Here is a 13,476-nt window from a genome sequence, read left to right on the forward strand (position 1 = left end):
TGCACATCATTTGTTCATTCCGTCTTGTTGTTACATCACATTTGTTTTTCGTTTTGTCGTCAAAATTAGTAGCTTTTGCTGAACTTAATGCCAATCTTTGAAAATGCGTTGTTTTACCCTGTTGTGTCCATTTGACAATATACATACATACAAATAATAACATGCATGGTAATTTGAAATGGGACTTAAAATCCCACTTTCAAATCAAATATGAAATATTAGTACAAAATAATAAAAATATTAAACAATACAATAAAAGTATCACAATATTATATGTTTAAACATAAATAAATAGAAATAATAAAAATAAAAATCATAAAAATCACCAACCGGAACTATATCAATCTGGATAGGGGTTCCAGTTCATGTCGTCGGTCGGGTTCCATGGTTGGTGATAAGTGTACTGGTAGGCCTGGTTAGGGTCGTAGAGAGTATATGGTGGTCTCATCTCGGGCTGGTGTGGAGGATAGTAAGCGAGTCGGGTCGGTACATAGTGATCCTGAGGTGACATCCGGCTCATGATCTGATGCTGATGATAGTCCCATCTATCATGCTGTCATTGCCTGGAATGCTTGTAATCATTCCAGGCTTGCCACTGCTCCATCTGACTAAATCTCTCCCTGTTTGTCATATCTACCTCATCAACACGCTGGTAGACGTCAGTCATAACCTCCCTAATGACATCCCTAATGTCATCCGCTTCCTCCATTTCCTCATCTGAACCTCTCTCTACCTGAGGATGACTACCTATATAGGGTATTGCCTGATTGCGTCTGCTCTTCAATACCTTAGCACCCTGATAGACCTTCAATCCTAAAGGCTCAACCTGTTCCCTACATACCAAAAGTGGACCCCCTTGGTCCCTATCTACACCCAAATACTCTCCAATGAGAGTAACAAAAATACCTCCTCCTATTATTCCCCCTTCCTGTATTCCTTTCACCATCTTAGACAAATAAAAACCAACGCAGTAAGGGATATTTACAAAGCCTCTTGGGTCTCGAATACACTTTAGGTAGAATAAATCATGTAAGGTCATTTTCTCCTTGTTGTGACCTCTCTGTGTAATCGAGTTAGCCAAAAATCTATGAATTATACGAAGCTCGGCTCTGTTAATATGTAAGCAGGAGTGTTTTCCTCCCAGCGTAAAAACATTATAATCTGACATACGCCTCCAGACGGCGTTCGCGTCAAAATTCCTATCTACCCGTTCACCACGATAAATCAAATTCATACAATCGGGTAGTAGTAATTCACCAGGAGTGTAAATCTGCAAAGCCCTGGCCATGTCCAGCATGGACATCCTGTACATCCTACGACCAAGTATAAACCTAAGAAAACTTCTATCATCTAACCTATCTACATCTGCATTTAACGCTATAGTACTCATAAGCTCAATACACCATTCCTTATATACAGGTCTACGAATGGTAAATAGACGTTCCCAATCAAGAAAAGAAGAACTGCCATACCTTTGGATCAGATGTTCCCTAACTGATTTAACTAGTTGGACCCTTTCTAAAGGCTCCCAATCGATTACCCTTGGCACTTCGACATTTTTCGGTATGAGTTTGAATTTGTTACTTTGATATGTTGGGTAATCTTTCCAGCTTCGATCAAATCTTAGATTGGGATGCAACTGTTCTTCATGAATCATTGGGTGTTGTACTATCGGATGCATCGAAAATACTATGAAGGCATCCACATATTCTTGATGCGGATCATAATAAGGTACGTGTTGATCAGGTTGTTGTTGTTCCTGTTGTTGCTCCGATTCAGGTTCATATTGCATTTCTGGTTCAGGTTCTGGAGCAGGTTGTCTAGATGATGATGATGCACTATCAGTATTAGTAAATCTCTGCAAAACACATTAAACACAAAATTTGTGCATCCAAATATACATTAGTGTTAGCAAAATAACAAATTAACACAATTACAATAACATGTTAAATCAAAATTAAACTTATACGCATTTTCACAATTTTAACAATTCTACACTTTTTCAAATAAGCATATATGAAAATGTTTACAAAGTTCATAAGCATTCAACTCAAATAACATGTTAAAACAACCATTACTAGCAATTAAACAAGTTTCAAATGGCATTTACATCAATTTAATCAAGTTCATGAATTTTATACCTAAAAAGTCTACTTTAATTCTCAAAAATCATGTTTAGGATTAAAGTTTGGATCATTTAGCTACCTAAACATGATACACTACTTAATTTAACAATAATTCATGACAAAAATCGGCCATAACCTGTTTATATCAAAAAGCCCTAAATTGCTCAAGAACACAAACCCTAGATTCCTAAAAATTTTGAAGTTTTTGGCTTCAAATCATGTTAAATAGCATCAATCTAGGTTATACATGCATAATATACTAACAATTTAACTCTAATTACACTAGAAATTAACAAAATCAATTAGGTAAAATATAGCTCAAGAACAATAAAAATCAAATTTAAAGAGGTTTAGGAGTGAAATTGTTACCCTTTTTGATAAACTTCTTATCAAATTCATGATTAGAGCGGCTTATAGCGAGAAATTTGGTTGATTTTTGTGAAAAATTGATGAAATTAGGGGTGTTTTTGGAGTGGTGTTCGTGTTTTGTGTGTGTTGTGTGATACAGAGCAGCTCGCTGGTTATTTTGTTCCTGACCTGAATTTCAGCTCCATGCGATCGCATGGTTCTGAAGTTCAAACCCCAGGCGATCGCATGGGGTACCTGTTTTTTGTTTTTTGTTTTTTTTTTATAAAAACCTTACACTTTTTAAAACATATGATTAAATTAAATTAAATTTTAAAAATTTGTTTCTTTTTAGGATGAGGGCGTTTCGGAACGACGTCCTAGTCCGTCCCTCGATAAAATTTTAAAATTTGTCATTTTTAAGCGTTGTTTTAAAAGCAAAGATTTTTGGGTTTTTTAAAATGTTTTTGGCATACTTTAATTCAATAAGATTAAAAATAATGATAATAAAAGTTCTCGTCCCTCCCTTGGGTAAAGCAATTTCGGTTCAACGACCTAGTTTTCAACTCACGACAAATTTTAAATATCAAATTTTTAACTTAATGAAATAAAGTAAATTTTTGTTTTTAAATTCATACCAAACTTAAATTTAAAATGCATAAAATTAAAAATTCATATTATTAAAAATTCACACCAAACTTATATTATATTTTTGTTTTTATACATACAAACTTATATTAAAAATATTAATTTTTCAAATATTTACAAACTTAAATATATTGATTTTAAAAAGTTTACAATAATAATTTAATATTAATTTTAAAAACAAAGTAAAAATAAAATCAAAAATCTTTTTGGTCTTTTTTCCCACTTTAATGAATCAAATATTATCAAAAATATATGCCCCTCTTTTCGGTAAAGTAATTTCGGCTATATTACCTAGTTTTACTCCTGAAAAATTTTTGAAATATTTTGGGTTGATTGATTAAAGATATTTATACCTTAAGAATAAACGGTAAATTTCGCAGTGATGTAATAAATTTTTGTATGATATCAATAATTTCGGTTACGCATACCTAATTTTATTGAATACCAATTTAATACTTTATAGCGAACGATTCAGCGTTTATTATCAAAAGGTTAAAAGCAATAAGAAAAAAATAAAAATAAAAACTGTACATACTTACCTGTGAGAAAGAATTCTTAGAGACCTGCTTTAGCCGACTCATAGGAGAGTCGTGTGATTTGGTTCTCCATAGCTACGTAAGCATAACCTCGAATCTTCAATATCTTTTCTTCTAAACATATGAACGGTCCTTCTCTGCATAGAGTAACAAATTCGGTATTTGAATATGTTTGATTATTTGAACATTTACCTTCGTGTGACTATTTTCCGCATTTATAACATCTTTCAAGGTGTCGTGCTCTTCTTTTTGTTGCGGATTTTGATTTTCCTTTACCAAAATGTATCTTATGATGATCTTTTCTGAGTTCTTTTCTTACTCCATCCATTTTGTCTCTTATAAATGATACCAGTTCACTCGGAAGTGTGTCATTATTACGTTTAGTAATCATAGCGTGTAGCATTAGACCATGGTTCAGATCAAAGGAATTTTTCATCTCGTAAAACCTAAAAAAAATAAAAATTCAGAATGGGGGGAGAAGACTAGTTCTTTAGGGTCTGCTAGGGAAAGACCATTCGGATTCCATTCTCGAGAACTACACGAAAACAGAATATCTAACTCTAATAGAAATACATATTACCCTAAAAAGATTCGAATCTCCCCACACTTAGTTAGATGTAATGTTGAAATTGTGATTAACGTTATTTTCAATTGGATCATCAACAACTTGTATATCTCTGACTTTTGCTTCAATCCATTTGTTGATTTCCTCCGTAACTTTCACAAATTCAACTAACATTGCCTTTTCTTTTGGTGATAAATTGGATACTAATCGGTTACATAACTTAAAGTTTCCCTTAATCTTGGCATCGTGAATCCGTTTATAAAGTTTCTTCGTTGAACTATTAAAAACGGGTTCATCTAATTTCGTATCATCAACGGGGTTCTTTGTTATCGGATCATCTTTAAGTGTTTCTTCATCTTCCCCATACTTAGGCATTTTTATTGGTTTAACAGTTTTGGTTGGTGGATATCTAAACTTTTGGTTCACAAAGGTGACCGATTTATCACCATTCCTAAGTGTCATTCTACCTTCTCTTACATCAATGAACGCCTCGGTGGTTGCTAAAAATGGGCGACCTAAAATTAGAGGAATATTAAGGTTTTCCTCCATATTAATCACTATGAAGTTTGTAACAAAGGTCAAACTTCCCACATTAACAAGTAAATTATTTGCTATTCCAACCGGGTGTTTAATGGTTAGGTCAAATGATTGAACACCTATTTTGGTTGGTTTTAATTTACCCATACCTAATCTTTTGTATAAGGAAAGAGGCATAATATTTTCAATTACTCCTAAATCTGCGAGTCCATTATATATAGCACCATCATTAAGCAAGCAAGAAATGATAAATTCGCCCGGGTCTCCTACTTTAGTAAGTCGAGTTGGTTTGTAAACCTTTTTCGGGTGTTTTTTTCTTGGTTCTTTCACTTCTATTTGAACTTCTTTTTCTTCATTTCTTGGAATGGGAGGTTTGTATAGAAATTCTTCTTCATCACTCCAATTTGAATCCTCCCCATTTTTCAATTTTGATTTTTCATATGTTGTTGATAACATATTTAAGTTTTCATTTTGAGGGTTTTCTTGAGTGGTGAAATTATGATTGACTTCATTGTCAACTTCCATCGGACCATGTATGTAATGTTTAATTCTGTGACCATTAACTTTAAATTCAATCCCATTTGAATTTATTAATTCTATTGTTCCGTACGGGAAAACTCTTTTGACTATGAATGGTCCAGACCATCTTGATTTCAATTTTCCAGGAAATAGCTTGAATCTTGAATTGAAAAGAAGAACTCTGTCTCCTTCTTTAAATTCTTTTGAACTTTTGATTCTTTTATCATGCCATTTCTTCGTTCTTTCTTTATAGATTAACGAATTTTCATATGCTTCATGTCTTAATTCTTCTAATTCGTTTAGCTGACTTAATCGTAGACGTCCGGCTTCATGTAAATCAAGATTACATGTCTTCAAAGTCCAAAATGCTTTGTGTTCAATTTCTACTGGAAGATGACATGCTTTTCCGTAAACGAGTCTAAAAGGTGTGGTTCCAATTGGAGTTTTGTAGGCTGTTCTAAAAGCCCAGAGTGCATCCTCCAATTTCATGAACCATTCCTTCGGATTTGATCCTACGTTTTTTTCTAGAATACGTTTTAAAGCTCGGTTGGTATTTTCAACTTGTCCACTTGTTTGTGGATGATAAGCGGTTGAGATTTTATGAGTTACTCCGTATCTTTTGAGAACTTTCTCAAGTTGATTATTACAAAAATGAGTACCCCGATCACTGATTAAAGCTTTCGGTGTTCCAAACCTGGCAAAAAGACGTTTTAAAAAGTTGACTACAACTCGTGCATCATTAGTTGGGAGAGCTTGTGCTTCCGCCCATTTAGATACATAATCAATGGCTACGAGAATGTAGAGATTATTATGAGATTTTGGAAATTGACCCATAAAGTCAATACCCCAAATGTCAAATACTTCACATACTTGAATGACATTTTGTGGTATTTCATCACGTTGACTTATTTTCCGGCCCTTTGACATGCATCACAGGATTTGCAAAGAAGGTGTGCGTCTTTGAAAATTGTAGGCCAATAGAATCCAGCATCGTAAACTTTTCTAGCTGTAAGTTGAGACCCATAATGCCCTCCTGTTGGTCCTGTGTGACAATGGTTTAAGATTTGACTAGCTTCATCCCCGAATACACATCGGCGTATTATTCCATCGGGACAACTTTTAAACAAATGTGGATCTTTCCAGAAATAGTGTTTTATATCATTAAAGAATTTCTTTCATTTTTGGTATGATAATCCTTTTTCAAGGAATCCACATACTAAGTAGTTTGCATAGTCTGCAAACCATGGAATTTCATTATAATCTATCTTCAATAGATATTCATCAGAAAAGTTATCTTGTATGGCTGATTCATTTAGAACTTCTAATTCAGGATTTTCAAGACGAGAAAGATGATCGGCGGCGAGATTTTCTGCTCCCTTTTTGTCTCGGATCTCAATATCGAACTCTTGTAAGTGTAAGATCCAACGGATTAATCTTGGTTTGGCATCTTGTTTCGAAAATAGGTATCTAAGATCAGAATGGTCAGTATAGACCACCGTTTTAGCTAGAACGAGATATGAACGAAATTTGTCAAAAGCAAAGACAATAGCAAGGAGTTCTTTTTCAGTAGTTATGTAATTCGTTTGTGCTCCTTGTAATGTCTTACTAGCGTAATAAATAGGTTGAAATCGTTTTTCAATCCTTTGTCCTAAAACGGCTCCCATTGCAAAATCACTTGCATCACACATTAGTTCAAATGGTATATTCCAATTTGGAGTTATCATAATCGGCGCATTAGTGAGTTTTTATTTAAGAATATTAAAAAATTTGATGCATTCATCTGAAAAGATGAATGGCGCATCCTTTTCTAGGAGTTTATTCATAGGAGTGGCAATTTTAGAAAAATATTTTATGAAACGTCGGTAAAAACCGGCATGCCCTAGAAAACTCCTAACTCCTCTAACATTGGTGGGATGTGGAAGTTTAGCAATTACATCTACTTCTGCTCTATCCACTTCAATTCCTTCCTTTGAAATTTTATGTCCAAGAACGATGCCTTCTTTAACCATGAAATGGCATTTCTCCCAATTAAGTACTAGATTTGATAGTTCGCATCTAATTAGCATTCGTTCAAGATTAACTAGACATGATTCAAAAGTATCACCGAAGACTGAAAAGTCATCCATGAAAACTTCCATGCATTCTTCTATCATGTCGTGAAAAATCGCCATCATGCACCTTTGAAAGGTTGCAGGGGCGTTGCAAAGTCCAAATGGCATGCGTTTGTAAGCAAAAGTGCCATAAGGGCACGTGAATGTGGTTTTCTCTTGGTCCTCGGGTGCTATTGGAATTTGAAAATATCCGGAAAAACCATCAAGAAAACAATAGTAACTATTTCCGGCTAATCTTTCCAACATTTTATCAATAAAATGTAAGGGAAAGTGATCTTTTCTGGTGGCGTCATTTAATTTTCTATAATCAATACAAACATGCCATCCTGTTACAGTCCTAGTAGGAATAAGCACATTTTTCTCATTTGTGATAACAGTCATGCCACCCTTCTTAGGTACGCATTGAACTGGGCTTACCCATGGACTATCAGAGATTGGATAAATTAAACCTGCATCAAGCAGTTTAATAATTTCTTTCTTAACAACATCTTGCATATTAGGATTTAGTCTTCGTTGGCGTTGCACATACGTTTTATGACCTTCTTCCATAAGGATTTTATGTGTGCAATACGAAGGAATTATTCCTTTAATATCATGAATCTTCCATGCAATAGCTGGTTTATGAGCTTTTAGCACAGAAATGAGTTGAGATTTTTCATTTTCAGTAAGAGAAGACGATATTATTACAGGTAATTCAGATTCACCATGTAAATAAGCGTATTCCATATGGTTTGGAAGTGTCTTTAACTCTAATGTCGGTGGTTCTTCTATCGATGATTTATATCGATATCTGTCTTCTTCTTTTAGCATTTGAATTTCTTCTGTTGTTGGTTCATATCCATTAGCCATAAGTGTAGCTAACATTTCAGCTTCATCAATTGGTCCAGTTCCTTCTCCTAAAGAACATTCTCCTGTTCCTTGTAATTCTGGAAATTCTTCTAACAATTCTGCATGTGAATCTATAGTTTGAATATAATTACATGTATCATCTGCAGATTGCGGTTGTTGCATGGCGCTATCAACAGAAAAGGTATCACTCTCGTCCTCTATACTTAGGGTCAGTTTCTTACCAAACACGTCTATTATTGCTTTGGCCGTGTTTAAGAATGGTCTTCCTTATATGAGAGGAACTCGAGAATCCTCTTCCATGTCTAGAATAACAAAATCTACTGGAAATACTAAAGTACCAACTTTAACTAGCATGTTCTCCATTATCCCTCTAGGATATTTTACTGATCGATCGGCTAGTTGTATGCTTATTCGTGTTGGTTTCAATTCTCCAAGGTCTAGTTTAGCGTATAGTGAATACGGCATTAAATTTATACTAGCACCTAAGTCTGCCAATGCTTCTTTTGAACTAAGACTACCCAGAAAACATGAAATTGTAAAACTTCCTAGATCTGATAATTTTTCTGTTATCTTATTCAATAGCACTGCAGAGCAATTAGCATTTATAGTAACAGTCGAGAGTTCTTCTATTTTCTTCCTATTTGTGATTAGATCTTTCAAGAATTTAGCATATCTAGGCATTCCTGAAATTACATCAATGAAAGGAAGATTGACATTTATCTGTTTAAACATATCAAAGAATTTGGATTTCTCGGCTTCAAGTCTCTCTTTTCTCATTTTACTGGCGTAAGGAAGTGGTGGTTGGTATGGTTTAACATAAGGTTTAGCTTTAACTATGTTATCTTTATTAACCTTTTCAACTACTGGTTCTTTTTCCTTATCTTGTTCAGATTGTGGTTCTTTTGGAGTAGGAATAGAGTCATAAGAAATTACAGGTATTTCAGGTGGTTTAAGTGTAATACCACTTCTCGTGGTAATGACTTTAGCTGTTTCATTCCGGGGGTTAGCATTTGTATCACTAGGTAGACTTCCCGATTTTCTTTTACCTATTAACCTGTCTAGGTTGCTTACTTCTTGTTCCAGATTTTGAATTGAAGCTTGTTGATTTCTAAATGCTTGAGCATTTTGTTCATTCGTTTGTTTCTGAGATGTGAAAAATTGAGTTTGAGATTCAACTATCTTCGACATCATATCTTCTATATTTGGCTTTTTATCAGCGGTTTGTGGTGGTTTGTTTTGAAAAATAGGTCTTTGCTAATTGTAAGTATTATTAGATACTTGTTGATTACTAGGACCTTGTTGGTTGTTGTATGGAACATTTCGGTTATAGTTCTGATTTTGATTGTAGTTCTGTCTTGGCGGTTGATAATTATTCTGATAATTATTTCCAGGCCTTTGGTTCATGTATGAAACAGTCTCTCTTTGTTCCATTGTTTGTTTAATACTGAGATAATCTTTTGTTAAATGTCCTCCACACTGCTCACAACTAATTCGTATTGAGTGGATATCTTTAGTCATCTTTTCCATTCGTCTCTCGACAGTATCTATCTTTACAGAAATGGAATCTAAGTCATGGCTAGAATCGGCTCTAGCCGCTTTAGATTATCTAACGATTTCTTTTTCTTGGTGCCACTCATGTGAGTGAGAAGCAGTGTTATCAATAATTTTGTAAGCGTCAGTTGCGGTTTTCTTCATAATGGAACCACCGGCTGCTATATCGATGTCTTTTCTTGTAGTGATGTCGCATCCTTGGTAGAATATTTGTACTATTTGACAGGTATCTAAACCATGTTGCGGACATCCTCTTAATAACTTTCCAAATCTTGTCTATGCCTCATATAGAGTTTCATTTGGCTTTTGTGTGAACGTAACAATTTCTCCTTGAAGTCTCACGGCTTTAGATGCCGGAAAGAATTGTTTAAGAAATTTTTCAACTAAGACGTCCCATGTATCAATCGCCCCTTCAGGTAACGATTCTAACCAATCTTTGGCTTCTCCCTTTAAAGTCCAGGGAAAAAACATGAGATATATCTGTTCATCCTCCACTTCTCTTATTTTAAATAGTGTACAGATCCTATTAAAAGTTCGAAGATGTTCATTTGGATCTTCCTTCGGCGCACCACTAAATTGGCATTGATTAGTTACCATGTGTAGGATTTGTCCCTTAATTTCATAATCTGGCGCATTAATGTCAGGTTGAGTAATTGCGTGACCTTAGCCAGTGCGTTTAGCTCTCATTCGGTCTTCCATACTTAGAGGTTCCAGATTTTCCATGATTGAATTTGTTGAATCTGAATCACTAGAGGATTCTGATTTAATAGGTTGTTCCTCGACAATCTCCGTTTGAATGATTGGTGGTTCCGGAGGAAAGATTAATGGTTCAGGATCTCTGAATTGTCCCTGAATATCCTCCGGATTCTCAATTGTGAGGTCGGGTTCAAAAAATGGATTATCGAAAATTTGAATTGGAGTACTTGGTTGACTGGATGACGATTCTAAAGAAAAATCAACGACGACAATATTGGCTAGATATCTTGATCTAGTTACAGGTGGTGAACGTACAAAAGGTGGTGAACGTTTTGCTCGATGCATTCACTGAATATCCTATTAGTTTTAAAAGATAAAAATTATATAAATTATCAAATTAATAGACTTTTCTGCTTTTGCCCACGTTTCGAATAGCCAAAAGATGTAGCAGGGAGCAAGAACCCTTTAAATCGGAAGCTCACAACTCAGCCACTAACAAATCCAACTATTACTACGAAGCAGAAAATTTGGATGTCTATCAATTTAACCACTTAAAATAATTTTTAGTTGAAATTTAAAGAAATTTTAGAGAAGAAATAGAAAATTCTATGTCCTAAAAATATAGCGTTGAAAAACAGTCGAAAAATAAAAGGCCGAAAAATAATAGGCGTCGAAAAAATAAAAATAAGAAAGTAGAGCGTCGAAACTTAAAAAGGAACTAAAAACTAAGAATTAAAAGTTGCGTCTAAAGGTATTAACGCTTAAAGAAATTCTATATCCAAAACGGCAATATCTTAAAAAGGTACTAAAATATAAAAACGGCCTCGCAAAATTCTAAAGCATCTAAATCTTAGTCTAAAGAAAAAGCACTTAAGGGATTTTATGGCAAAGCCTAAAAATCTAGAAATAAAAAATAACTATGGCAAAAACTATGACTTAAAACTAAATACGAACGAAAAATACAAATATTATGCTAAAACAAGTAATAAGATACAAAATATAAAAATAAACTTAAAGTTGTAAAAAGTACAATTTTTATAAAAATATTATTTTTATATTATTTATTTTATAAAAGTATTAATTTTATATATTAATAAAACTAATTAAACTAAAAATACAAAATTAATTAAAAACTTAAACTAAATTATTATAATAATTAACCTAATTAGGGTTTAAAAATAATAATAAAAAAAATACTCCGTAATTAATGCGAAATTAGGTCAAACCTGGCGTGTCAGAACCTGTCATGCGATCGCATGAAATTGGAGTTAAAACTCCATGCGGTCGCATGGAGCAAGGTTTCGGGCCAGAGTTGGGCTGCTACAGTACCAGGCCTCGACACTTTTATATATATTTTTTTCCGTTTTCTGTTTTTAATATATATAAATATTTATATAAAATAATAAAATACTTATATTTAAAAACTAAAATAAAAATACTTTTTAACTTTATATATTTTAAATAAACTTTTAAAAATAAATATATAGATACTTTTCTTTTTTATATTTTTGTATTTTTAATATTTAAAACGTATATTTTTATACAAAGAACTTAATAAAAATCTTTTTTTTATAGCGTCGTGCTTTCGGCGTTTAACTATCCCCGGCAGCGGCGCCAAAAATACTTGATGTCCGTAGAGGTGTATACAAAATAGTTATATTTTTACTACGAAAAACTATTAAATATGATACAATTTTACACAAGTTATTTATTTATTTATTTATAGAATGGATATACCTAAACCTTGCTACAACACTTATAGGCAGTGTACCTAATCGTACAGTAGTGTAGTTTTTAGTAAGTCCGGTTCGTTCCACAGAGATCTTCGCCAAGTTTAACGCTATATTAGTTTTAACTTATAATTGTAAAAATACAAATATATAAATAAGTAGTATTATTTATTATAAAAGGGGGTTTTTACCGTTTAATGACCGGTTTGTCGATTTTAAAACTTAAGTCACAGTTAAAACCCAATGTAAAATATTAAAAATAAATAAAACTTAATTTAAGGCATAAAGTAAATAACGATAATGAAATTGCGATAAATAAAAGTGCGATAAATAAAATTGCGATAATTAAAAAGTACGATAATTAAAATGACAAAAAATTAAAGTGCGATAATTAAAAGTGCAATTAAATATGAAATAAAGGAATTATGCATATTTAAACTTCCGTAATCATGATATTTGATGTGTTGATTTTAGTTTATTCCCATGGGTTAATTGTCCTTTGTCCTGGATTAATTGATATGTCTATACGGTTTTGTCCATAATAGTCCATCAGTCATAATCATAAAATACGGAAGTCTTCGTCCAATTATTCTTATTCCCAAAGTCAAATATTCCAACTAATTGGGGATTCGAATTATAACAAGGACTTAATACTTTGTTTAATGAATACACCAGGTTATCGACTGCGTGTAGTCCAAGGTTTTACTACTTTGTTAACAATTACACCAACTACCCTTGAATGTAATCCACCCCTGTTTCAACAAGTCTATTAACTATTAATCCAGTTCCGTGTCCGGTAAAATGAACAATTATTGGTATTTATAGATATCCCGCCCACCGTACCCAGTCAAGCGTATGTGGTTATATATAAATACGTCAAATTATAATTCTATATATTAAATTAATGAGGTATCATTTAGTTAATATAAAACCCATTAATAGCCCATAGTCTAATTTCCACAAGTGTCGTTCTTTTATCTAAACCCCAATTATGGTCCAAAGCCCAATTACCCAATTTTAATATTTAGCCCAACATCACCATTACTTTGGCATTAAATAAGCATAATAATAACTTAGCTACGAGACATTAATTTAAAAAGGTTAAACATAACTTACAATGATTAAAAATAGCGTAGACTTACACCCTTACAACATTCGCTAACATACCCTTATTATTAGAATTTAAAATTAAAATTAAAATTATAATATATATATATATATATATATATATATATATATATATATATATATATATATATATAT

General features: G+C 33.0%; 1 pseudogene; it reads right to left on the bottom strand.

Moving 5' to 3' along the window:
* Positions 1-556: 556 nt before the first annotated feature.
* Positions 557-13,476, bottom strand: part of LOC139889853 (uncharacterized) — a 192,379-nt pseudogene continuing 179,459 nt past the window's right edge.

The sequence above is a fragment of the Rutidosis leptorrhynchoides genome, chromosome 2 (assembly GCF_046630445.1).
Source record: "Rutidosis leptorrhynchoides isolate AG116_Rl617_1_P2 chromosome 2, CSIRO_AGI_Rlap_v1, whole genome shotgun sequence".
Taxonomy (NCBI): Eukaryota; Viridiplantae; Streptophyta; class Magnoliopsida; order Asterales; family Asteraceae; genus Rutidosis; species Rutidosis leptorrhynchoides.